At 43.4% G+C, this 26943-nt stretch overlaps 1 long non-coding RNA gene across 2 annotated transcripts in view; it reads left to right on the top strand.

Annotated features, from left to right (window-relative positions):
• LOC148318383 (uncharacterized) overlaps positions 1–26943 on the top strand; it is a 63074-nt gene that overhangs the window by 15580 nt on the left and 20551 nt on the right. Inside the window, exon 3 of one of the 2 annotated variants that reach the window (XR_015839965.1) lies at positions 24958–25615. The exons of the other annotated variant lie outside the window; for it this stretch is intronic. This is a non-coding gene — a long non-coding RNA (uncharacterized LOC148318383). Of the gene's footprint in view, positions 1–24957; positions 25616–26943 lie in introns of those variants that run through there. 2 annotated transcript variants of the gene reach the window in all.

The following is a 26943-nucleotide window of genomic DNA, read 5'->3' on the forward strand; positions in this document are numbered from 1 at the left end:
GCGAGTGTGAGGACATCCTCGAGGAATGCGGCTGTTGTTATGAGCTCATGCTTCTCAGCGGGGCCGTGTTTAGATTGCACGGCAGCTGCGGCAGGCCGCGCGTGTCAGATGCAGGTCAGCTCGGGATGCGCCGACCACTTCTGGCTCGGACCAGAAACGGAACACATTTTCCGGCACGCGAATAACCATAATAAGGCCTAATTTGAGCCAGATTTCCTTTTTCTGGTCCAAATCGGCAAAATAAATGATGATCATCTGTCTCTAAAAGATTATTCTGACAGATTATCCTTTGGTGTCGGGTGTGTGTTGATTCTTTTCACCTCTCTGAGTTGTTTGCAAAACAGTCAAGGCCGATAATGTTGGCTTTGCTTTAAACAGACGTCCAGTTCCGCTTCCCACGCAGTTGGAAGCATGCGGCGGTCCCAAACGTCTTGTCAAAATGAAGAATTAAGATTAAACGGCGTCTAAGGGGCCGACCCTGCCTCGGATTGATTATTGTATTGATTGGGAGACCTCTCTCAATAGGGTTGTCCGTTCGGTGATATGTATGTTCGTATAAGCCGCCGCCGATGTTTCCCGTCAACATATCACCCCCGGGAATACTCGGCGGTCCTTTTGTCAAACTGCCAGGCTTTCGTGTCTTGTGTTAAAGGAGATATATCATGCAGTTTGTCCCAGGTGTTTTAACGAATTGTTTCGATTACCCAGAAGCTGGAGGAAGAACTTGAGGGGATGTCAGACTTTTGTTTTTCACGAACTTTGACCTCTGCCACAGACAAAATTATTTATTTGCTTTTACATATTTTTTTTTTTTTACGCCATGCTCAGCTATTTGTTGAAAAACTCACTTATTCCGGTTGTTTTGCCGCGCTTTCCATCATGTTCTTAGATGCCACAAAATGGCGCCAAAGCCCTGGCTAATAGGAAAGTAGTAATTTTTTTGCGTTTATTACGACGGCGCCTTCTTGTGACCACTATTTACGGCAAGTCCTGTAGTGAATAACAAAATTCTCCAAGTCATTTTCACATCCCTAACAGGGTGACAAAGGACTACTTTTGTCTAAATGAAGTTCCTCAACTCACTTCAAATTGTTGCCCCTCTAGTTGGCCGTCCTGCTTATTGTCGAGTTGATTGCGCGTAACCTTGAAACGTCGTATGCCGAGACCCTCCTATACTAAGCCCCCCCCCCTTTACTTTTATATTTTGCCACGTGAATCTATTTCATAAAAGTCCTCCTTTCTTCATGCGGAGTCCATTTTTTTATTTATTTATTTTTTGCTGCTATAGTGCAACTGGATTGATGTTCAGTGCTTGTGACACATCTGTTGCCCCCCCCCCCTGTAGTCCACCCTTCTCCTCCTCCTCCTCCCTCTGCTCCTCTTCTTGTGAGACACACAAAATCCACTGCGTGTGCAAGTGTGTCTGTCTGTGACGCGCACGCACACGCGCACACACACGCACACACACAGCGGCAAGCAGACGGACCGTCAGACTGCACGTCTGCCTTTTCTGGTGACGCCGCCGAGTACTCGCAAGCCTGCGTGTGTTCTGCCCGAGCATGTGGAGCCAGTCACGTGTTCACGTCGCGTCTGTCTGCTCACCTGGTGGTTGCCATGGGAACAGTCAGACAGCGGCAGACTTTGCACCCGCCCCCCGGGGGGATTGTGAGAACACAGAGGAGGTTTAAGGTCGAGGAAATCACTCTGGGAGTCGAGGGGAGGCTGGTGACTCTAAATTCGCATTGCTCATGGTTTTTCTTTATCGTGACATTAATATTATTATACCACATATTATACAACGATATTTTAATATATTTACACTTCCAATTTCTTGCTTGTTTGAGAGTTTGTCTCATGGAAGTGAACAACTTGACTAGCTCAATGGCGAGTGTGGATTTTAATTCTGATGATGACCGAGGGGGGGGCGGAGCTACCTCATGAAGCAGGTGGGAGCTGAGTGTTTGTCCCAAAGTTTTCACACATGGAGGCAGCAGTTAAACCTCTCTGCCATCATTTTGCTCATCAGAACTTAAATCTGTTCTCTAACTTGCTAATCTGTACATGCAACAAAATTCATTGCAGCTCTGCTTACCCAATAGCCATGACATGATAAGGAGGGGCACCGCGCCATTGGCGGATGTGAGTCTTTCTGCATGATAATTTTTCAGTCAAAGAAGTAGCTTGAAAGTGGCTCCGGATCATCCCCAACCCGAGCTGATCATGTCTTGACCGAAGAATCTCTATGATGGAATTGGTGTTATGTAACTTATAACCTGACCTTTTAAGTCTATATAAAGGCGTTTGCGAGCCAAACTAAATGTTTGAAAAAAAAAAAAAAAAAAAAAAAAGATGCAACGCTCAAACCAGTGTTTACTGTCATATATTTTAAGCATTCGTACATTAAACGACTTTGGACCTTTTAATTTGACTTCTTGTCAGCCAACACATTTTCTGCATGCGCGTCGCAAAACTCACCCACCGTGTTGAGGAATGTCATCTTTGAGCAGACAAAGGTGCTAATTTTAGCCCAAGATGGAGACCTCTGTCTGTAAATGGAGTTCTGACCGGCTCGCAGCGCATCTGAGGTCCAAAAACACAAATGCCTTGTTGTCTCTCGGTGCTGTCACTGTCTGATCATTTGCATTCTTAAAACGGCAGCGAACACAATCGCCTCTGTTGTCTTTTTATTTATTTATTTTTTTTTTTTCGACCCCACCATCGTGTCCTGAAGAAAACCCACAGCTGGACTTTTTTTTTTTTTTTTTTTTTTTAAAATTCTCAGCATTGCTTTGCACTTTTTTTTTTTTTTCCAAACCCATCCTTTAATTATGCGTCCATTTTTTTTTTTTTTAATGCTGATGCCTGAATAGCAAGATGTTCCAGGCTTTATCGCACCAGTTGCACACTTCTCTCCTTTGTGTTTCGCCAGCTGCCCTCAGAGAAGGAGGAGGCGGGCGGAGGGGTGAATGCGGGTCTTGTGTGTGTGTGTGTGTGTGTGTGCAGTATATGAGGTTAATGGTGTGTAGTAAATGTTGTTAAGGCTATCTGAATAGATTTGTTGTTTTAAACCAGACCTGATGTCCCGCGAGAGCATGAAAAAGCCAAAAATCATCGCACTCCCTGATTTGTAATCATAAACATTTGTTCAATCGTTACATCAAATTATAGTTTTTTCCGAACAAGTTTGAGATATTTGTCATGACAAAAAGTGTCAGAAAATGTCAAATAAAATACAAAATATTTTAGTCATGAAAAAGAAAATGAAAGAGCCGAACGCCAAAAAATATTGTGACGCGCAAAATATAATAATAAAAATAAAATATAATAAAAAATATGCAAAAAAACAAAGCATTCAAACGAAAAAATATAGTTTAAAAAAAGTCACCCCAAAAAAATTGAATGCACAGGTTAGCATTGATAAACAAAATTCAGTGCAGCTCTGCTTACCTATTTTGCTTTGGCACGAGAAGCACGGGTGTCGCACCTGTGGGTGATGTGAATGCTTTTGCATAATGTCATAATTGAACGTGCCTCTGGATGTTCAGCCAGGCTAGCTGATCTGTGGAGAAACTTGGATGCTTTATTCAGTCACATTTTTAGAAGCCTACAAAAATGAAAAGTTTCCTTGGTTGTTTAATTTCACACTCTCCAGATTACCAACCGTTTATATACAATCCATATATTTATTTATTTTAATAATAACCCCCTAAAATACGAAAAATATAAACGACAAGGGATGATCGGCACTCAAGTTGCGCTGAAACGGTGAGAAATTACCCAGCGTCCTTCCCGAGCAAAAAAAAAAACCTTGACCCGGATGTCCAACCATCCACTTTAATAGTTTGGGTCTCGGTTCTTCTTAGCCTTTTATTGGCTTGTCTGTCTTCCTCCCCCATCGCAGCTGCGAGCTGCTGGCAGCCTTGGACGAAGCACTAAGCAGCAAGAGGATGTGAGTTTTTAAGCAAAAGGCGACTCAAACAAGCCGGAATGTAGCGAGACATGGATCCATGACCACACGCGCAAAAAAAACACGAGCGAGGCATCCCACCGGTGGAGATACTCTCACATAAAAAAACAACTCTGCCTCCCGCTCGCCACTCTCTCACATGGGGGAGCATGTGAGAGACACTGTGACTCTCCTTCCCACCGCTTTGTCTCGCACTGTGCCAGACAGCCACACAAACATTCCGGCCGGCGTCTCCTCCTGAACACGCCCGCTCACCCTTCCCCTCATGCCACCCTTTTTATTTATTTTTTTTTTTTTGTGCATTTTTCTCTCTCCCCTGATCTGTGTTCGTACCCCTCCCCATCCCCTCTGCTCCGGGGCCTCACGAAGGATGGCCGGAGGTCACCTCGATGTGCAGCTGTGGGGGCGAAACAAGGGCGTGTGGGGGGGGGGGGGGGGGGGTGGGTGGAAGTTCAGAAAGAGCTGACTGCACAGGAAAAGGGCCACCCACGTGACGTCACGCTCGCAGCATTGTGTCCGTGCCAGACTCCGGCGTTTCCTCGCTGCCGCCTGCAGGGAACACCACCCTGCTTGGAACTTGAGAACGAGCAAGCCGAGTACGCAGTTTGTCAAGCATGCGGACGTTGGATCGCCTCCCCAATAGGAATTTGGAGCATTTACAAGCTATTGTTGAGGGAATCACTCAATACGACGCATGGGGTGTTTCAAGGTTACGAATGGCGCCTGGTGTGACACGACGTCGTCGTCATGTGTGCCATTCATAAAGGCTAAATGTGATAAGTCTCGTAAATATTTGAATTCGCTACGAGGGTGACTGAGCGTGACCAGTAATAGTAAACAGAAAGCGAATCGCGTAGGAATCTGGAAATCTTTTTGTCGGCTCACGGCTCAAACTGAATTTTGCTATTCAGCTCTTTGTTCGAGAGCGGCAAGTTGCGCAACAACAGTTTGGATCACTGAGCCGTTGGTCTCGTCGTGTATGCAAAAGTTTAGCGAAGGTAGAATAAAGTTCACTTGGGAGGATTCTAGACCAAATTAAATGTCGATCAATATCCCAAACATTTGGCTGGAATCACAATCTTTAGGAATGTCTGTTAGCTTAATGCTAACAGAGCATTAGCATGGCATAGCATAGCAGCTAGCACGGTTGTTGCTTGAATTATAAACCTTTTAAGTAATTTATATTTCAACCCAACCCTTGCGATGCGGACATCGTATACAACAAGACTCCGGCATTCAATTAATTTAATTTGGGAAATTTGATTTGACTTCTGCTACAAGTTTTCCGAGTTACGGCGCGTCACGAACGAGTTGAACACTCGATTGAAGGTGTCATTTTTTTCCTTTAATATTTCATTCCCTTTGTTTGATGCTTCGTGTAAGATGCGTTTTTTTTTAGGCATCCGCGTCTTTGGCGCTGTCATGCTGTACTTCTGCAGAGACGTTGGCAGCCAGCCAATATCATGAGCCGACGGTTCACTGTTCCTCCTCCATAAGTAGCTCTAATTGACATCAAGAGTGAATTAATCCACTGTTCTCCGAGAGGGGTGAAAAAAAGGAAGCAGCTGCGTCGCTTCCTGTCACCTATACAGACACTCGGCCATTCTCCCCGCGAGAGAAAGATCCCCGGGATTGTTTTCGCTCTGTACACACATTCTGGGCGTGCTTCCCAGTCGGCAGGACTCTCTTGGCACAGTCAGACATTCGGGAGCGCCGCCGCCGCACTCCGCCGGGCCCCGGCACTGGCCGCCAGACCCAGCGCGGCGGTACTCCCAGGCAAACACGGTGAACTCGACGGATTATCTTTGTCGAGGGAAGAGATCGAGACAGATTATCACATAAGCGTCCTCACCATCGGCATTCTGACTCCCTCCAGGGAAACTTACAAGAGTCTCTTGCTTTGTGCAGATGATTATCGACGGAATATGGCGGTGAGGATGCTCTCCGGAAAGGAGCTTTCACTGGGGGGGGGGGGGAGATGACAGCCATCCTTTGCCATCGCACTGATAATGTAATTTCCGATTGTCCGACATAAATTGCCGGAACGCGACGATGAATATTTGATGAGAATGTGAGAATTAAAGCCGCCTCAGCACGGGCAGGCTTTTCCATCTCGACAGTTTATAGAGGCTCTCGAACATTGTCAGCATTTTTTTATTTCTCACCCGCCCCCTTCCTACATTTGCCACCCCTGGGAAAACACACTTGCATCGGAGCAGCCGTTATTGGCGTGTGTTTGCTGTTCGCAAGAAGGCCAGTCGTCGCCGCCGGGGACGTTAAGTTCAGAGGTCAGAGGATAGAAGTGAAACGAAACATTTGAAGTTATCTTGTTGGAGGAGAAATTTTATTTATATTTTTGTTGGTTTACATGCTTTGATGTAAAACTAGTTTTTTATTTTTATTTTATTAATTACAGGGTTATGAATTGATCTTAATGATTAATGAATTTTATCTAAAAATTTGATATGTTTTTTTCTTCCCCATTCCACTGTTGACATGGTTGCTAACAGCGATGAGCAACTTGTTGCCACATTTGGGATTTGGCCACTTTTCTAACCATTTTCCCGGAAGTGTTTCCAAAAAAGCAACATGTGAGTTGAATTCTTGCAATGAAAAAAAAAAAAAAAAACATGAACGGAATCATTTTCGCATTGTGTTCTGCATGACGAGAGGTGATTTAGTCTTGCCGAACCTTACAAAGACGTAGTGCCCGCTCTGTGCTTCCAAGAATATATTTTTCCGAGGTCGCCTTCGCGTCACCTGTAAATCCCCGAGAGTTTAAATTACCAACGTTCATCTCAGTGTTGATCTTGCTATGCTGTCCGACATTTTTTTATTTTTTTTTTCACCGCACTGGATTATACCGTGGACGTTTTCTTATTCCAAAACAAAATAGCAAGCATGTTGAAGTCATAAGCGGCGTTCCCTCCGGAATATCTTTGAGTTGAGTTGTCGTAAATGTGTTTTATGGCGGCTGTGAGTGCAGTGCAGTGGTTTTTGGAGGTCGCGTGGTTTCGAAGGTAGTGCAAGACAACGCGAGGGTACAGGGGGGGATAAAGTCACTGTCTTGGATGGAAACAAGCTTTTGACCGCGTAATAAAGTAAGAAGTGCAACGGTATGAGACATAAAGTCGGTAATGGGCGAGGCGTTGACACAAAGTGGAGAGAGAAATAATGTGGCCGTAAATCTTGTCCCGCGTTCTCCTTGTGGAATTTTAAGTACACCGAAACTAAAGTTACTGTGTCTTTAAGGGCCGAAGACTAAACTGAAAAATCACTTCTGTCAACACGCTGCAATGGAAAAACTGCAACATCGCTGTTGTGGTCGGTAAACAAGTTTGAGGCGCGACTTCCGGTCTTGCATATTATTACTGAACTACAAACGAGAAGTGTCTCGCTCTCGACGGTTTAGCAATGTTACGATACAAAGAGAGAAAATGGATGTTTGAAAGTTTGGCGGCGGCAACGGCCCAATTCACTGACTTGTGCAATTTGGTGACAGAGACTCTTCACGCATCGCTTTTTCGCCACAGGCGCACATGAAATTATAACTTTGACAAAAGGGACCTTTATGTCTGAGAGGGTATAATTCCCCCCCACATTATCTTTCAAGAAGAAAATATATATATTTTTTAAATGGAAGGTATTGCGTGTCAATGCTGAGGGGCGATGACTGGAAAAATAAAGAATCTGAAAATTGTTTTGGTTCCTGCATTAAAATCCTAAAGTAGTGAAAAAAAAAAAGAGATTTTAAGTCAGTCTTCACTTTTGTATTCTCCCGTCTTCATTTTTTTTTCTATAAGAATAAGTAACATAGTCCTCGAAGGACTTATTTAAAAAGCTTTAAGATGTAAAATGACAAAAAAAAAAAAAAAAAAAAAAAGAATAAATACAGCACCGACGTGTTGTCACGATTGCCGGCCGGTGAAAAATGACCTTATAGATTCGTAACAGTGATGAAGAGTTATGGCGTCTCGGTCATATGGTTGCCGGAGCAACTGTGACGTTGTTGCAGACACTGTGATGCATGAAAAACGTTTAATAGCGGAAGGTGGGGGGGGGGGCAGTTGCTCGGCGACCCAGACGCAAAGATATCTCACGGTTAGATGACCAAAGGTTTTGTGAACTGCGGCGGGGTGCACATGGCGATTATGTTTGCACTCATAACGTTTTTTCATTTTTTTCATTTTTTTTTTTTTTCATTTTTTTTATTAAAAGTAGGTCCTTCTTTTGGATTGAACAGGACCAAAATAAAAAGTCCCCTGAAAAAGCCAAAGAAAACCAAAATGATCTCCCGATCATTTTATTACTCGGCTCCATTTTCAGACAGCCTCGATAAATTTCTTGCTGATTTCCTTTCTTCTGGTCTTGTTAATGAATTACAAACATTGCGCAATCTGTTATGTAAATGCAAATACTGATAAAGATGGAGACACACTCCAGAAAAGTCTTGCAGCCGATGCCACGGATCTCATGATCGTGTCACACGGTCGAGCATAACCAGAGGCCGTGTTGCATAATGGGACTTCAAATTTGACATGGATTCCTTTAAAAAAAAAAAAAAAAAAAACATAAATAGATAAATAAAGAACGGTATACTAACTAACACAGAGGACGCTCGTTTAGGATTTAATAAAAAAAAAATAAATAAATAAATCTCAAGAGTATCAAAGCGTTCTGGAGTGAAATTTGCTGCTCAGAGCCAGAAAGCTTGAAGCATGGCGGAAACTTCTGTTCTGGGGCTGCTTTGCCACACCCGCCACTGGGTGGCTTGAATCTGCGTATGTCACGGATGTATTCATTCTTGCACGTTCAAGTTATTTCAGTGAACATTGTGGATTCTTTTTTTTTTTTTTTTCATTTTTGTGTGGGTTTGCGTGCATGTGAACTGCGTAAGAACTGCGTAACGTATTAAGGTGCAATTATGACTCGGGCTCAGAACCCCCCTCACAATAGATGACTGCCAATCTGAATCTGCGAGAGAGCGCTTGAGTCACAAATGTACTATTTTATGAACGGGGAGCTGATTCGTAAGCGAGATGTGATTAGTCACGCCAGTCAGTCGATGCAAACAATCAAGCGCCGATGTTGGTTATTATTCTTCGGAAAAATGGATTTTAGGGCTCCTGAAAAGTCGCAGGTTGAAATAAATTAGTTCCCCTTCACCGGTTTCCCCAATCAACACGAATTATTATTATTATTATTTTTTTTCACCTCAGGATGCATGAAGCCAAAACAGGAAGTTGCCCTTTTGGGTAAAATCCACGTGGGTGTCCGATCACGATGGACATTTGGCATCATGTGCTTGACCGTGTTGAGCAACAGTTACCAAATGTGATCAATTAAAAAAAAAAAAATGGAAGATGGAAGCGCTTATGTCATCCTTATGACTCGGGGCGAGGCTATTTATAGCCCGTGCGCAGGGCCCTTTCATATCAGTGCCAGCCACAGTGGCCTTTTTTATCCTCGGCAGACAGCGGAGCCTGAACGATGGCTTGTTGATGTGGCTGCAATTTAATGACTCGCATCGCCGACTGCAAAACGGTGGCGCTGAAATAGATTTGAACCGGTGCGTGTGAAGCCGAGTGAAGCTCACTTGGGTCAATTGCGGATGGAGCGGTTGGTTCCGCAATCCGAATTGTTGCGCGGAACCTTGATTAGCTGCGTAGATTTCAAATGAAATGTTATCGAGTCAAACTGTAACATTTGTCCGTTAAAAGGATAATTAAAAAAACTTCAGAATAAAGAATTATATTAAGCTCACCCTGAAAAGGAAAAAAAAAAATACAAAATTAAAGTTGGAGTTTTACAAGCCAAAAGTCGCAAATTGTTTATTCTTGAGATTGCGGTTGACATTTTTTTTTTTTCTCAAGAGTAATCATATATTTGAGACCAAAATTGATATTTTAGAGCAAAAAATGTCAAGTCGAAATGTTATAGTTAATGTTAAAGAAAGTTGTTATATTTTTGCAAGAAAAAAAAAACATCCATTTTCACGCACAAAAGTTGTATCTTTGGTCTTAAGGAAGTCATATTTTCCAGGGGAAAAAAAAGAAGAAAAAAAGAAAAACTGCTAAATTTTAAATGAGTCCTTATGAGGATCGTTGAATATTTTCAAGAGGGAGAAAAACGTTTTTAGATTCAAGTTGGGATATGAGAATCAAAGTGTATCAAGAAAACATTTTCACGATCAAGATCTTTTCGAGATTAGTCGTAGCCCATTTCATAAGAGTTCAAAGCCTCGAAATAGCTCCACTTTAATGATATATATTTTCTTTTTAGGGTGGTTCTAATCCTTCATGAAAACAAAAACCAACAATCAATTGAAACCGTTGATCACTAGTGCCAAGCATTTGGATGGCAACAAGCCAGCTAGCTGCTAAAGCTAACCCAAGCTAGCCGTCAAGTCGTGCGTCTTCTTGTCTAACAGACGAACTGAAGAGCAACACACCCAAAATCCTTTGTTCACAAAAACTCAAAGAGTCTTGTAAATAACGGCAGCGCAGCTCTAGTTATTGCCGGCCTTTCCGAAAAAAGCGCGGCGTCTTGAACTTTGAGCCCAAACTTCACTTTCCCCATTCTTTGAAATATGGTCCATTGTGCCTGGACGTCGCTGACGATTCTTAAAACGACAACTGACAAACGGAGCTCCGAGCAAACATGTCAGTTTGGCCTGCTGCTTGTTTCTGCTCTGCAACACGATAGCCCTTTTGGGATCGGCTCCGCCGAGGGACGTCTCGGGAACAGAAGGCGGCACGTCGCGCTCGCCTTCTCATTATTATTCTGCCAACTGCCCCGGCGGTTGCCATGACACCATAGGGGAGACTCCGGGAAGCCAAGCCTCTGCACGTTAGGGACAAATACCTTCTGAAAACGACAAGGACCCAAAATGCAATCACCGAACATCCCGGATGGATTCGGTTTCCCCGGAAGGAGCAGCTGACCCGCCCTCGTGTTTCACCCGGCGGGACCAGCAGGGCTTGGAGGCGTAATAATAAAATTCAAAAAAGCGTCCGCCGCCATTTTTCGGATTGTTGCGCTTGCCGTGCAATCTTGACAGAAAAATTCCATTTTGATCTGGTGATATTTAAAATACTCACCGGCTGTCAACTGAAAGAAATGGCTAACGACCATTCGAACAATCGAAAAATTTTCTTATTAAGGCAACAAGAAAGAAAACTACGTTGGCATTGGCTGTGTGGGGAAAAAAAAATTAAAACACAAAATGGAAATTCAAAACAAACCGTCAGATGAAAATCTCTACGTCATAAAACATTTATTACACGATTACAAAAGTTCCTCACATTTATTTGAGCAATCGTTTTCATATTTTTTTTTTTCAGAATAATTATTGTATTTCGGTCACATGTGGCAAAGGAGAGTCTCCGATTCACTTTTCACATCTTGATTCTAGGCGGGCTGGATTAAAACGTTTTACGGGCCACATGTGGCCCCCGGACCGTAGTTTGCCTACGCCTGATGTAAGGGGTCCTATGCTCCAAAAACAAGTTTTTGAACCGGAACGCTAAAATAAAAACCTGAGCCAAGACAAGTTGCGCTCTCCTCGTCTGTACTGCTGTCAGCGTCCATCCTCGCCCGCCGTGACTCACACGTGCCCAAACCGAGACACATCCATGACTTGGCGACGCGCGGCGGTGCAGTGAGTCAGCCTGGCGGCACATGCCTCCTCCGCTGAGCTGCGGAGTTGACCACCCCTCTGCTTTTGTCATCACTTGTGCATGTGCTCGAACGTACTGTTCTGCAGTCGCGGGGAGGGAAAGCGTCGTGAGCCGAAACGTTTTGTGCGGCATCATGAAAGAGGACTGAATGTTTTCGGTGACATTACATCAAGCGGGGTGTTTTGGATCATAAACAGATTCTTTCTTTCTTTCTTTGACTTTTGCATCAAGTTCAGACTTTAAGTTCTTTCCCTGCCGCTTGGAAACTGGAAGCTTCAGCCCTCTATGGGGTTGAGGTCTGGATACGGACTCGGCCTCTCCATGACTATCCGCCGCACCTCTGTCGTGTTCTCGCTGTGGCGATGACATTTTCACTTTCAATACATTTCAGGGGTGTGCAAACTTTTTGATTGGCGGGTCGCAATGGGTTCTAAAATTTGACAGAGGTTTCTTATATTAAAGTTCAGCGGGCCGGATGAAAACGTCTAATGGGCCGCGTGTGTGGCCCCCGGGCCGTAGTTTGCCCACACCCGCATTACATGGTTTCATTCATGCTCTCGATGCAGTGCAGTCTTCAAAGTTTTGACGTCTTGTTGGTTTTGAACATAGTAGCTTGGAGAAAATATTTCCGAGTGCAGGTGTGCGTTATGCACATGCATGACCGGTTGGGAACAAGAGCGCAACATTGTGCTACATGGACACCAGCCAATCTGTCGGAGGCGGAATTCCTTGACTTTTTTTTTTTTTTTAATGCATTGACAGATAAACAATAAACACACCATTGGTGGGTAAACTTATAAAACCACCAAGTGACCCCCCCCATAACATGCGAGTGCTGTTATTGCTAGTTTTTGTATCTAGGTGCCTGTCTCTGTGAAAATAAATACATTAAAAAAAAAATTGGAAATATTTCAGACCCATTGTCCAATCAGAGCTCGGTGTGTTTTTTGTTTTTTTTTCTTCCCTGGTGGATGTTGTGCTTGACTCACTCGTTCCTCCGACTGACTTTGCAAATGATGCGTTTATGAGAATTGCCCGGCAACTACTAAAACATTGTAACCTTTACACAGAGCTGCAGAGCGCTCTTGTTTTATCGCCGTGCGAATGATTCATGCGCAAATGACTTTCCTAAAATAAGACCGTGATGACGTCACGGTTGGGCTTGCTGGATGTTCGGGCGAATCCTACCAAAAAAAAAAAAATGAGGCTGGTTGTGTAGCTCCAGCTTTGTGCAAACTCTTGTGTCATTGTTAGATTCTCTGAGCTAAAAACAATTCTCAACCACGCGCGCCGGCTTTCATAATCACCATCGTTTTTTAACACCGTGGGAGGCTGCTGCTTTTGATTGCGTAAGATTCCTCGCAGCTGCAAATCAGCTCTCCCTGAGCTACTGTAAAATATGAGTACGCCCTAACCCCTCGAAAAAGCCAAGATGAAGAGCCAGGGTGTCATTTTTTTTATTTTTTTTTTTTTTTATGAAGAGCAACCTCTTCGCCTTGCATAAAATACCTTTATAGTCTCCCCGAGATGGGCTCATCAAATATACTTCATGTGTATTATTCATAACTGCCGGTGAGAGTTGTGTGTCTGTTATAAATCGATTCCCGACGGTACGAATGTTGCTTTGCGCGTTTCATTGACCCATTTTGTGCACCTGCGATGGAGTCATCTCGTGCCACGCTTTGGCCCCGCCCACGACGATTTTCAAACCGTAACGCTAATTGCGTATTTTATTGTATAATGCGACTTATTAGAATTAGTAAAAAAAATCCGCGTCTTATGCACTTAAACTTGGGAATAGAAAGAAATGAGGACAAATGAACGATGGAACTAGTTGACAACTAGTTTGGATTTTCAAAGTTTTTTTTTATTGAAGAGCACGCATGCTTTGCCGCTTCTTGTCTTGCAAACCATTCAAAATTGCATTTCTTTTTCTCCGTGCGTAATAAGTAAAGCGGGCACATTTGGAGGTGGGTTTCTTTCAATGTCTACAACCTGGACCTCATCCAAATATTAGTATTGTCCCGCCTTGGCTGAGATCCAAACAGTTGACGATTATTCAAATCATCTTGTTTTGTCTGTTTGTGGGACTTGCCGGGGATGCGCAGACGGCATCGGCAGCCTTCCTTGCGGGAGATGCCGCGCCCCCCCATCCCCACCCCCACCCGGAGCACGTCTGCAGGGGGATACCTCTCCTTATGCTTTGCGGAATGTGTGAATCACGCAGACGCTAGAATGTGAGCCTCCGCCCCTGGAAAGGCGCCCACGTGTTGCAAAAAATACTCATGGATGAAGAAAACAACTTGCTTGGCAATCTAAATAAGGCAAATGTTTACTGACTTCTTGAGTCCATATTGAGGATAATATGAAGTTGCAATCGTTCAGTCTATTTTTTTTTTAAATTTTTTTTTATTATGACCTATATGTGCGGAAGATGACCCAAATATATAAAAGTGCGCCGACGGGAAGATTTAGCCACTTACCTGGACAACCATTTGACCGAGAACCGCTAAGAAAATTGCAGAGTTTAAGCGCCGCTGACCTACAAAGAGATTGAAGAATGCGTTTCCTGTGACAACACAGATGGGCCGTGTGGGAGGAGGAGGGCAAAATTGGAGATCTGCAGGTTTGCTTGGAACTGTCACAGGCTGTTTTTTTTTTTTTAATTTTTTTAATTTATCAGGAGCCGACATTCACCCGAGAGCATCCCCGAGCATACCGTTGGCATTTTCCCATCAAAAGCGTGCGGCAATCAGCGAGGACGAGCGTAATCAGCCAGGCGACGGGAGGACATATGGCGACATGATTAGACCTGCAGACCGAATTGAGACGCCGCTCCCTTCGGGGTTGGATCACATCCACATCCGTCTCTCTCGTGTTTCGACTTCAGGGTCAAGCGAAGGCGGAACATTCATCCGCTATGGGTTAGCTGACGTCGTGCGTTGTTGTTGTTTGGTAACAGGCTTTCAGTTTGTTGATGTAAGTGGCCCAGGCAGTGTGGGTCAGCACACCTAATCCGCTGTGTGATCCGGAGCCATTTGATTGACTTAACGCAGGCCGCTGGCTGAGGAGACTTGGAAGTTGTGCTGACCTGGCTTACTTTCGTTTGCGTGAGTTGAGCGTCTGCTGATGCGTTGGCGCTGACACTTTAAAGACGCGTGACGGGCTCATTGAGTCACCTTTTAAACCTTGATGTTCACTGACCAATTTGTAACTCAAATTACTTAAAAATTGAAAAAAAAATAAATCAAATGAAATGAAAATGAATTAGGAATTCACCCATATAACTTTTTTCGGAGTATGAGTACAGGTGCTTACATTTGATTTAGTGACATGGCAACACTCACTGAATAAATCCCTAAAAAAATATATAATAATAATAAAAAAAAATCATTGCAACTGTGAAGCCATAAATGAATACTTTTCTTAACATTTTTTCCCCTATAAATTCACTTGATTTCACGCGTCATCTTGTCACGACGCGAAGGTGAGAGCCCAAAACAAAATGGCGGAAACAGTGAAGTCGGCGCCAGTAATCATGAAAACAATTCTTGTTTCGATCAGGTCATGTTCAAGAAAAGGTAAATGCTTCAATTTCGAATGTAAATATTCATATTTTTACTAATGCACGGTGCTATTGGTACCGCGTGAAAATCTTTGATTGAATGGAAAATCGAAATAAACAGTGAATCGAAAATCGAATGGAATCGGGCTCTTGTGTATTGAATCGATTTTGGAAATTTTGAATCTGGGTATCAATTCATTCATCCTTAAATGAAGTCCCAGTTTACAGTCTCCTCGTTTATTCCCTTTTGATGGAATGTGAGCATCCGAGTCCTGAGTGACCCTCCCTCTCTCTTGGGGGGGCTTCGCATTCCCTCAAGAGGACAAGCCATCACTCCTTATTACACACTCCGGGAGGGAAAATAAGTAGGCCACACTGGCATTATGTGTGTTTTCTCATGACGCCAAGTGGGTTTGGAGCAAAGCCGACAAGAGCGGCACGTCCGCCGGGGTTGTCAGAGGTGGTAAATAGACAGTGGCATGTCTTAATATACACCTCACTGACACTTTCCGTGCAAAATACCAACAGGACCACCCATGAGTAGAGTCAACCTCCGTTTATTGCGGGCACACATTCATTAAGTTTATCCGTTCCATATGTTTAATATTAAAATACATTTTCTTAGCAACTGTTGCACAACTCTCTAAATAAGAGTCAAAGCAAACAGAATTCCTTCCCAGTTGAGGTTGGCTGTAAAACTGGAAAAGCATAAAATAAAGCAAAATTCAAAATAGTTTATTTCAGGGGTGGGCCAACTTTTTGTTAGGCGGGCCACAATGGGTTCTAGAATTTGACAGAGGGGCCGGACCAGGAGCGGATAGATGGGGTGTTTTGGTCACCTCACCTCATCGGAGAAAAAAAAAAAAAAAAAAATTTTAAATGAAAGTGAGCAAAAGCATGACAACAATTTATATGTATTTGAAAAACTACAGTATTTAGAAAATAAAACATAAACAAGGTTTATTCATTTAATTGTTTCAAGTTCGGCGGGCCGGATTAAAACGTTTGACGGGCCACATGTGGCCCCCGGGCCGTAGTTTGCCCACGCCTGGTTTCTTTGAACGTTCAACCAAAACTATATAATTTTGTCAAATGAACGACTGTTGGCTTAATGCTAACATATAATGCCGAGAGATGCTAACAGAAATGAACAAATGTTCCGATAATTTTAAACAATTACGTCTTTAACGCACACAGAGCAGCAACACATACAAATAGGGCTGCTGTGTGGATGATGACTGTTCCCGCGCAGGAACATTGTGCTTGCAAATAGCTGACCGTGGTAATATTTCACATCTGGCCCAAAAGTTGCCTTTTCGATTTTATTGAGCTCCGAACCAGCTTCCTGTTTTTGCATCTGTTCATCCCGGGAATACCGATCAGGCACGGTGAAAGCGCTCCAAGGTAGCGATCTGACAGTCACCAGATGGTCCGTTGACCTCCCAATATGCGATTAGGCTTTTTAGGAGAGGATTTGAGAAGATCTCTCAGTTACTGCTTATTATTCCGTCCACGCTGGCTCGCCATCGTCGTTGGCACGCATCCCGCCGCTTGCATCTGTCTCATTAGCAGACGACGCCGATAGCGAAAGAGCCGAACGAATGAATATGATCCACTTTTTAACTAAATATGCCACTGCAATATTTTGTCCAATATTACTAGGAAGTCTTTTGTCTGCTAATCCCGATAATCTTCGCGGAAATCCCTCAGTATCTACTTGGATTAAGTATCCAGTTGAAGATCCAGCTGGCCGTTATTAAATGTTAAAGGAGCGTAAAGCCTAATTAGGCCAAGAAGTCCACTCCTGGGACGGTCCTTGGCGACATTCCTGACCACCAAGCAGAGAACTTTGGAGGCTTTATTAAAGCATTTGTGTGAAAGGGGGAAAATATGTCTTGTAGCGTCCTAGTTTATCGTAATAAATACCATATTTTCCCGTCTATAAGCCGCTACATTTTTCCTAGATTTGGAAAGATGCGGGTATTACAACGGTGTGGCTTTTCTGTGGGTTTTTCTTTCACCTTTAGGGGCACTTTATAGTTGAGAAAATATGCTAAATATATCTCGATTTTTTTTTTTTTTTTTTTTTATATTTTATTTTATTTGATTTTATTTATTTATTTTTATATTGGGTCTGTTCTGCAAAATAAACAGTCTGCAAATCAACCGCCTCTCATTATGTTATACCAGTAACACATTTAACATTCGAGCTACGCATTTTTACACACGCACACACACACACACACGCACACACACACAAAAGGCCTCTCCTATTCCAATTCATTCGAATATATTATTCTTGTGAATTCCAATGGTGCCGATTTCTGGGTGTTCGACACTCTCTGTATATCAATGTCAGCTCCGTTCTTTCCCTTTTTTGCTGGGTAAGACTCCAGAGCAAAGGTGAGGTTGAAATCGAAGCAAAAAAAAAAACATAGATAGTCCATGCAAAGCCCTCCCTCCGCCCCCTCGCCCCCCCCCATCTTATCCACTTCCTCCTGTTGGAGAAAATGCTGATATGTGCCGAAGAGTGCTTATTTTTCTCATCCATTACCAGATTAATTAAAGTGTGGCTCTTGCCAATGCCCAGATGGATCCTCAATACTTCAAATGAGCTTAATCACCATGCGCTCCCTAATCTCGGGCTCATTTAAGGAATTGCCTGGAACATACAGATGACTGGACTTTTGCAATTTTCTACCAGAAAAGCTTTATCTGGACTAGTTTTGCTCTCGCGCTCCATCAAGTGGAGCTATTTGATGAGGGGGGGCTTTTACCCATAACCCCCCCCCCTGCCCCCCCTGTCCCCTCCTCACTTTGGTTATGGCGCTTAAAGATTTCACTTTGTCGTGTGACGTGTAATGCCGAGCCCGTGCGCAGCGGAGATAGCGGTAGCGTACGCCGCCCGCTAAGCAAGGCGACGATGGGCGTTCTTGTCGCTCCTTTTGTTGTCCGTGTGTCATGACGGATTTGGTCATCGCTGGCAGTGAGCGAGACTGACACAGGAGCGCGCAATATGCCTCCAGGAAAACACAAACTCAGCCTATTGTGCTTATTTCGCACTCGGTGTGGCAGCGCGCTCGCTAATCTAATACGCCAGGGCCAGTGAAGAATCGTACTGATTAAATCAACACTGAGAAGGGTTGTTTTTATTCACATTCATTCATGGTTTAAATCAGGGATTCTCAAATATTTGGAGTCCAGGGACCCCCCTGAGCAATGAATTATTTTCCTAAGGACCCTCTCCTACTCCTTATGTCAAATAAAGACTATGACGAATATAACCAAATTCAGTTGAACAATAGAGCAAGCTTGCCCATTTTTGAAAGTTCTTGCTTAGCAGCCAGCCAGGAAATAAACGGGAAGGTTTTCTCTACTCCTTGGTCTCTTTCAGTTAGCACTCTGAAATCGCTCTGCCAGCCTCTCTCTTAATGACGTCACCAGAATGCTGCCTTTGAATTGAAGAAATGTTCAATTTCAAATTCAAAATTCAAAATTGATTGTTTTTTTGTTTTTTTCCATGGCTTATTTTGCGTCGCTAAGTGCAGTGCGAAAAGGTTTCCACAATGCAGTATGGTTTGGTTCGGCTTTCTTCTGGCCACATAATGCCGTATCGTCACTTCTGTGTTATAAAGAAACTTGTCAAAAGGTCCTAAAAAAATCTTGATGTCTTGTCATGGAAGCGAAAGACAGATTTACCGTATTTGTTTACCATTTTGTGTCATTTAATTATTCCCATGCCTGCAATTTTATTTCTGGTTCTAGGCTATCAAAGAAAAAATCCAGGGTGGGTAGAGTAAATAAATAACGCATTGCTGAATCTCACGCTCCCTCGTTAAGTCTCTACAAATAACGCCATATTTTGACGGCAGTTTCCATTCTATTCCCAGTTTGGGGCCTTCATACTGGGGGTCCCCCCGGGGTGGTGACGTCCCGGCAGCTTTGGTCGCAAACCTCCAATCATCCCCCTTCCATAGTTGAGCAATGTGCTCTCTGTCTCTTGCCTGTTAAACAATTTCTCACCTGTGTCTTCCCCCCAGTGTCTTTCTCGAGGATAGATTTGTTTAAAGTGGAAAATCGGCTGATTCATCAGAAAGGACAAAAGCTCTATTGACGCCATCCATCTCTGACAGTAGCAAAGCCGCAGGAATAAATCATTCATCCCGCTGTCGGTTAATGTAACATGCATGCACAGGACACTTAATGGATCCTCGTTGTTGTAAGAGGTGGTTGGGGGGGTTGGGGGGGGGTTGTTTGGGAATCGACCCATCCTAGAAGCTTTCAAAGTGGGGCGGGTGGGTTTACGTTGCATGCGTGCGCCGAGTGTTTGCGGGCGGCTGTGGCCTTGCCTTTGCTTTCTGCGTGGCTGACCATGTTCAGGCCCCCGGGGGCCGGTGGGGGGGGGGCGTTGCAAGAGAGAGTATGGGGTCACATTCTGCAAGCCGACTGAGTCTGATGTGCTACGATCGCCCCCAAGGCTCAGGCAGGGCCGTGCGCAAGCGCTGCACCCCTTCCCCTCCGAGCATCGACCCCAAAGCACCATCTGCTTCGTCACGACCGAGCCACCTAGGATGGGAGGGGGGGGGGGGGGGGCATAGGGCGGACATGTGGACTGTAGCCACTCATTCCCTCAAATGTATCCCACAAAACAAGGTTTCTGCACCCAAATCCGCCACGTACGTTAATGCTGTCGGACGTTAGATCCTGATTAACGCGATGCGGGGAATGGAATGGCCTGTTCAGACTCCCGCTGAGGTTTGGGATGGAACCACGGCACAGCCCGACACAATCTAATCCCACTTTTAACAAAATGCAAGCACCAGAGGAGGTGCAGATGATTGTTCATTAGCACACTCAGTGGGGGCTTCGCCTGCACGACCGAAAAGCCAAGATTAGGCTTTCCTGTAAACCTCGCGGCAGCAACCTCGTCAAAATCTCGTTTTCTTTGCGTTTTTGAACGGTTTCGCATAAGTATCCTCTTCGGCTGTCCTCATTATTGCCATTGTGCAAAGTAGCGATTATGAATTACAGGAAAAAGGAGTCATCGCATTCTCTGAATCCAAATACATTGCACCGGCATTATTAAGCCCATATGGGCCCGAGCACGCTTCCAACGGCCTCGTAGCGCGAGTGTAACTCAAGAGCTTCCTTTTTTTGTTTGTAAACAAAGGAATATTTATTTCATGGGGTGTGAACACAGTTGATTTTTGCGCGTCTCGGAGCGCACACCAGTAGAGCCTAAAGTCATTAATGTTAATACGCGTGTGTGTGCATGCATCGCTCGCTATTCCCCACGTGGCTCTATATATAGGGCCGTAATGATAGCCAGCTCGGGGAGATGAGAGCAGCGAATTAATAAGCTCGGCAGAAGATCTGCGCAACCCAGTCTCGAGACAATGCCCGGGCTCTCTGCAGGGAAAACGGAGCAGAGATGAGATGTTAAGAGCCTCCTTTTTCATCATTTCAACTCCCCCACGCCCCCGGTTGAAAGCTGGAAATGAATTGAATTCAGGCAGGAGACACAAATGGTTCCATTTGAGCCAGAATTTTTATTTCTGGCCCCCAAATTGTGGAGCGAACGTCTGATTTATTGATGAGCTCGGTGACCGTTGTTAACTTCGCGGGTCACACCGTGATGAATGGAGTGTGCGGGGGGGGGGGAAATGTGGATGAAAGTCAGCCTCATGCGGATCCCGAAAAAAAAAATAAAATAAAATATATTGTAAATGTAAAAATAAAATATATATATATATATATATATAATAAAAAAAAAAATATATATATATAATAAAATTAAATTAAATTAAATATATATATATATATATATATATATATAATAAAATAAAATATAATATATATATATATATAATAAAATAAAAAAATATATATATAATAAAATCTTAAATTTTATTTAATTAAATATATATATATATATATATATATATATATATATATATATATATAATAAAATAAAATTTAAAAAAAAAAAAAATATATATATATATGTATGTGTGTGTAAATTATCCTGTATATTATAAGATTACTTGGCAACCAAGTGTGCTCCTAAAGCTGCATTTAATGAGAGGTCAGAGAATTCATCGGAACGGAACCCTTTTATAATGAAAGCCATTTTATGCATTGTGTGCATGTATGTGAAGTCCTAATTCCTGTATTTAAGTCATACATCACCGCAGCAACAAAAAAAAAAAAAAAGCCGACGTGATTGTGCACGTGGCGCTGAGCCGGCCAATTTAGTCGGCGGTTCCTCTTTAGGAGTTTGCACCGTCATCACTCATGAGAGAATAGTGTGCTGTGGTGTGAAGCGGAAGGATGCTGTGTGAACGCGGTTAAGCTGGCGAAGAAAAATCCATCCATTTTCCAAAGCGCTTGTCCTCATTAGGGTCACGGGTATTTGGAGCCGAGCCCGGCTGACTTTGGGCGAGAGACTAGGTACACCCTTGTGCATGTGGATGGCCAACGATGTACGCCGCCTACTAGACGGCTAGGATTGTCTCGATCACCCTCGTGAGGCGAAGCGATTCAGATAATCGATGGATAGATATAGATAGATACGTACTTATATACGCTTTGTATAATGTTCATCTCACTTCAATTTTCCTTCCATCTATCCCATCTGCGAAGCTATTTTTTTTTTTTTTTGCCATTCCATTCGAGAATGTCTTATTATGAATCTCGTGCCTCTTCGTCATCATCTCCGTAATCCCTTTTCAGCAGAGAAAGAACATCCTGTCACTCTTTGAAGAGCCGCCGCTACATTTTCATTTGCATTTAGAGACTAGTCTAATCCTCTCAGCGCACTTTTCGTCCAGACTTAAGAAATCCGTCGTCCAGTGGATGAACCGAACCGATGCGGAATGGATTGGCTGCGGAGGTGATATTGGAGTTCACGGCTGCGTATAGAGACAAAAGAGTTGCTCGCCGAAGCCGGACATTGTGGTGTTCGTGCAGCCGATGTTGCATTTTGCAGGTCCTCCCATCCGACAGATTATTGACGTTGGGACGTGGGCCTGTCGTGTGGGCAAGAACGAGCGCTCCTTCCGCATCTGCTCGCGGGCAAAGTCACATTCAGACACTAATCAACCGTTCAATAATCGCCGCCTGACAATGGACAACATACCTGGTTGCTGCTGCAACCTCCCCAGAGATCCAATAATGCCACACAAGCCATTCTCTGTAATTGTTTTGTTAATCTCAACGCTCCGATAAGGCGGAGAGCAGGGGTGGCGTGAACTCGCTCCCTCCCACCCTCCCGACGAACATCAAGACAGCGACCTGTTTGCTCGGTGGCGACCATCTGTTGTATGGACGGACTTTAGAAAAAAAAAACGTGGCGGTGTTAGCAGGATTAGCGTTGTGAATCTGTCGCTAGCAGATGAAGGAGACACGCACAGGCAAAGAACAACACGACGATCAAGCGACTAACAAGCTGATTGTTGTGAGAACGGCCACCGTTTTGAATTAGCACGCGCGGCTTGCATAACGCAAACTAGCTCAACTTGTTCTGGAATAAAGTTAATTTCTGATTGGAAAAAGTAAGATTGTTTGATTATGACCTTAGCTTGATAAATTAATTCTTTGTTTAATATTCCCAAAACAATTTCAGCCATAATACCACTTTTTATGTTGCATTTTGTCTTAATTACACATTAAATCTGCCAAGCATTAAAATTATATTAAATTTTTATATTTTATATAAAAAAAAATTTTATTTTTTTTTTTTTTTACTTTCGGAAAATGGGGAAAAAAAATCTTTAAAAATTTTACGTCTTGTATTTTTTCTAGATGTTTTTTTCCCCGGAAAAATACACATTTTGTTCTCAGAAAATAAAACTAAAAAAAACTTTTTTTTTTTGTCCTAAAAAAAACCCCCAGAAATCTCAGCTCGAGTCTGACGGGATGTGTAACATTTTTCAAACAGTGACAGTGACATTTGCTTATAAAGCACATTAGCTTTTAAAGCCTCCAGAGGGGAAAAGAGCGGATATTACGTCAAAAAGCAGAAAATCTCCTTCGTGACAAACCCACCCTCTGCCAATATCGATAATTAAGAATACAAAAAGGAAAAAATTGAAATCATTTTTAAAGACAGTATAAATAAGACAAAATATTGTATTTGCCCGTTTTAGTGAGCATACATGAGCAAAAATAAATAAATAAAAAAATCCCCCCGCCTCGTCTCCAGTCTGTCTTGTCAGCTTTTTAAGAGCCTATATAACCACCTCTCTCACCGAAAGAACCTTTTTATTCGAGGCCTCCCACCGACTGCAGTCACAGCAGCTTTTAGCTTTTCAAAGGGGACCTTAATCATTTTAATATGAATGCCGTTAAGTAGCCCCCAATAATCACTTTGATGAAATAGAGGACATTTGAAACAGCTTTTCACCCCTTGCCTTTCATCATTCTTCTCTCGCTTCCATCCCCACTGGCTAATTGATGTGCCTCGTCATTTTGCAGCCTTCTAACTTCATCTCTGCCACCGGTCGTCGACCCCCCCCCAACCCCCCCTCCCCCACGTTTGCTTCAATGTGGTGCCCTAAAAGACTTGTTGATATTCAGTTCAAATATCTAACTGGAATGTAGACTTTTCTTAGGTTCAGGCTATTATTTAAAAAAATCGTTAGCCTGTTAGCATAACTGTTAGCATATTTGAAAATGTAATTAAATGACATCGTCCAATGGAGGCCATCGACAACCACGCATTTTGCGTGAAATATTTGGAGTTATCCATCCGTCCATTTTTGTTCACTGCTTATCGTCATTATCATCCGCCGGTTGACCTTGGGCGCGCGGCGCCGTGCAGTCTTGAATGTTTGCCAGCTAATCGCCGTGCACATATATTGTAGACAGAATTCCTAACTAAGAACCTAGCTTGTTTTTGAAATGGGTGAGGAAGCCGAAGGACTCGGAGCAAATCGTGGCTCAGATCCAAACGGTGTTCTCAGAGCTGCGAGGCAGATTTGCTAACCACGAGCTAACCGTGTTGCCTTTATTTAGACTAGATTAAAAATGTTAGCATACAAACAAGCTAGTGTTATTAGTCACGTTATTAATATTTTAAAAAATCTAATCTGACTCCAATGTGGCACAAATTCACGACTATGTATTTATCTGTGAGCATTTTTTTAGGCTATTAGCGCCATTTTGGATTTACAGGGTTTACGTGGCACAAGAAGTTAATAATTTGCGTATAATGTGAATAATTTGCTATGGGAACTTAGCAATGTAGCGCAAACGTCTGGCAAAAAGTACTTGATGCTTTCGGAGTTGACTGCTTTATCAAGCTCAAATCCCTTTTAGCGTAGCGGCACAATGATAGCGATAAGAGGCAAGCAGTGCAAATGAGTCTTTGTTGACTTATTTATCACTTTTTGTGTTACCTTGGTATATCTCTAGCGCGCTTTCTCTCTCTTGCCTTTTGGCGCTTGCGCTGCCTTGTGGTTTATTCATACCGCATCTCATCATTTATTAAAAATTCAGTCAGTGGGGCAGGCGAAGAGAGCATTAAGGAGCAAAGTCGACAGGCTGCTTGGAAAATCATCCTTCCCCCGGTGCCAAGTGGGGCTCCTCTTGCCCTCGCACCAGAAGACAAAGGGAGGATGGTGTCGTTCGCTCACATCTCACATTAAAAAGAAAACGCCGTTTTGACAATCTGCTTCTAACTAACTTAAGTCTTTTGTTCACATCGGGGGAGACTGCGTTTTGTTTTTCCTTGTGATCTTTCGCAGCCCCGCGCAGATGGAAACGCACGCACGGCATGAATTTGGAAGGACTGACACTTTTTGTGGCTTTTTTGCATTCTTTACAAAGTAAACTGACCAAAGTACAGGAAGAGCAACAAAGCCCAATAAAAATTCTTCGACTCTCCCGAACATCAGTGGGAAAGAACAGACCCTGTGGTAACCTCGAAGAGGAATGTCGCAGGGGTGTCCGATAGTCGGCGGGAAGACTGTGGTCCTCCCAAAACGGGAGCGCTGACAGCTCCTTCCTGAAGTCAAAACGAGGAACGTCAGTTTTGGACTCTTGTGACATGGACTTAAAAGTAAAAAACGTTCATGATAAGAGGATTGGAACAGAAATGTGCAAAGTTTATGACAAGAGAATTTAATTTCGTACCCATCTATGCTCTATATCAGGTGTGGGCAAACTGCGGCCCGGGGGCCCCATGCGGCCCGATAAACGTTTTAACCCGGCCCGCCGAGCTTGACAAAAAATTAAGTGAATAAACCTTGTTCATGTTTTATTTTCCAAATACTGTGTTTTTTAAAAAAAGATATATATATATTGTTGTCATGCTTTTGTTCAATTTCATTTCCAATTAAATGTATTTTTTTTCTCCAATGAGGTGAGGTGACCAAAACACTCCATGTATCTGCTCCATGGTGGCCCGCCAATCAAAAAGTTTGCCCACCACTGATGTAGAAGCCAAACAACAATTTGGAAAGTGTCCAACTTTTTGCCATCTCCAAAATCCCCCACTTGGATTTGTACTTGCCGGGAGTAACCGCCACTGTGTACACCCCCTTCGCGTAACCCAACTTGTGACTTTGGCCATTTCTGGGACAATCCCCGTTTTTTTCTTTCTTCCCCTAATGTATCCCACACAGATCTTTCCACGGACATTTAGATAAAACAAGACACCATTGATTATTTACGCAAGAGAAGATACCACAAAATGTTTAGTTCAAAAGCAAAGTTTGGTTATGTAATTGAAGCCACGCAGGCCATCGACCTTTGGCCGGCATCTGTCTCCGTTCTATTTCTGGCCGGCTTTCCCTCTGTTCATCAGCTGTCATGTCCAACACGGGGTATAGATAGTTCACAGGGCGGAAACACGCTAAATAATCACTTGGATCCATTCCTTGAGCCTTTCTAATTCACAGGTCCTTTGTACTTTGAAGGGGACATATTGTGAAAAATTGACTTTTTAATGGCTTGCATAATAATAGCGTAACAGGTAAGCAGAGCTGCTCTGAGTTCTGTCGGCTGCACATATTAGGCTGCCGTGTGTTTGGTGTCGTGTATGAGTGCTGCCTCCACAAGTGGGGGGGAAAAAAAAAAACAAAAAAAAAACACCTTCTATGCTTTGCCCTGGTTGTCACGGTAACGGAATCTGTACTCAACGTTGGCCCAGCAGTACTACGGGTGGGTTCTACGTAACCCATAAAAATGTGTTTAATTGCGAAGAAATGGGCTGCGTAAAAGAGTTCTATAATTCTCAATCCTTGAGGCATTTTGACGAAAGGATGTCAGACATGTTCTTAAAACACGCGGGAACTGTTTTAAATTACGCAGAGGGGGGGGGGGGGGAGTGGGAGCAAATGTGCTTTAGCGTTGTGAAATGCGGTCCGGTCTCCGGTCAGCGGATCATAACTTGGTTTGATTGAGTAGAGTATTGAGATGAAGGTGAAAGGTGGCCACGTGGAAAAAAAAGGGGGGGGGGCGCTTTTTGGATGTGTGTGTGTGTGTGTGTGTGTGTGTGTGTGTGTGTCGTGTGGAGAGAAAGAGACGGCATGAATGAATGAGGGAGTCATCTCTTAACTCATTTACTCCCATTGACGGCTAAAGACGTCAAAGCTGCTCCTTTTTTTTTTTTTTTTTAACTCGGCTGGCGGTGAATGATTTAACTTTGAAATATTTTTCCAAGTCTTCAGTTTAAACGCCACCAACACAGAATTTAGTCATTTTTGTAAGCTACTTTTGTTTTCTGGTTT

The sequence above is a fragment of the Idiotropiscis lumnitzeri genome, chromosome 19, assembly GCF_059441095.1.
Source record: "Idiotropiscis lumnitzeri isolate Australia: NSW breed Sydney's pygmy pipehorse chromosome 19, RoL_Ilum_1.0, whole genome shotgun sequence".
In the NCBI taxonomy this organism is placed as follows: Eukaryota; Metazoa; Chordata; class Actinopteri; order Syngnathiformes; family Syngnathidae; genus Idiotropiscis; species Idiotropiscis lumnitzeri.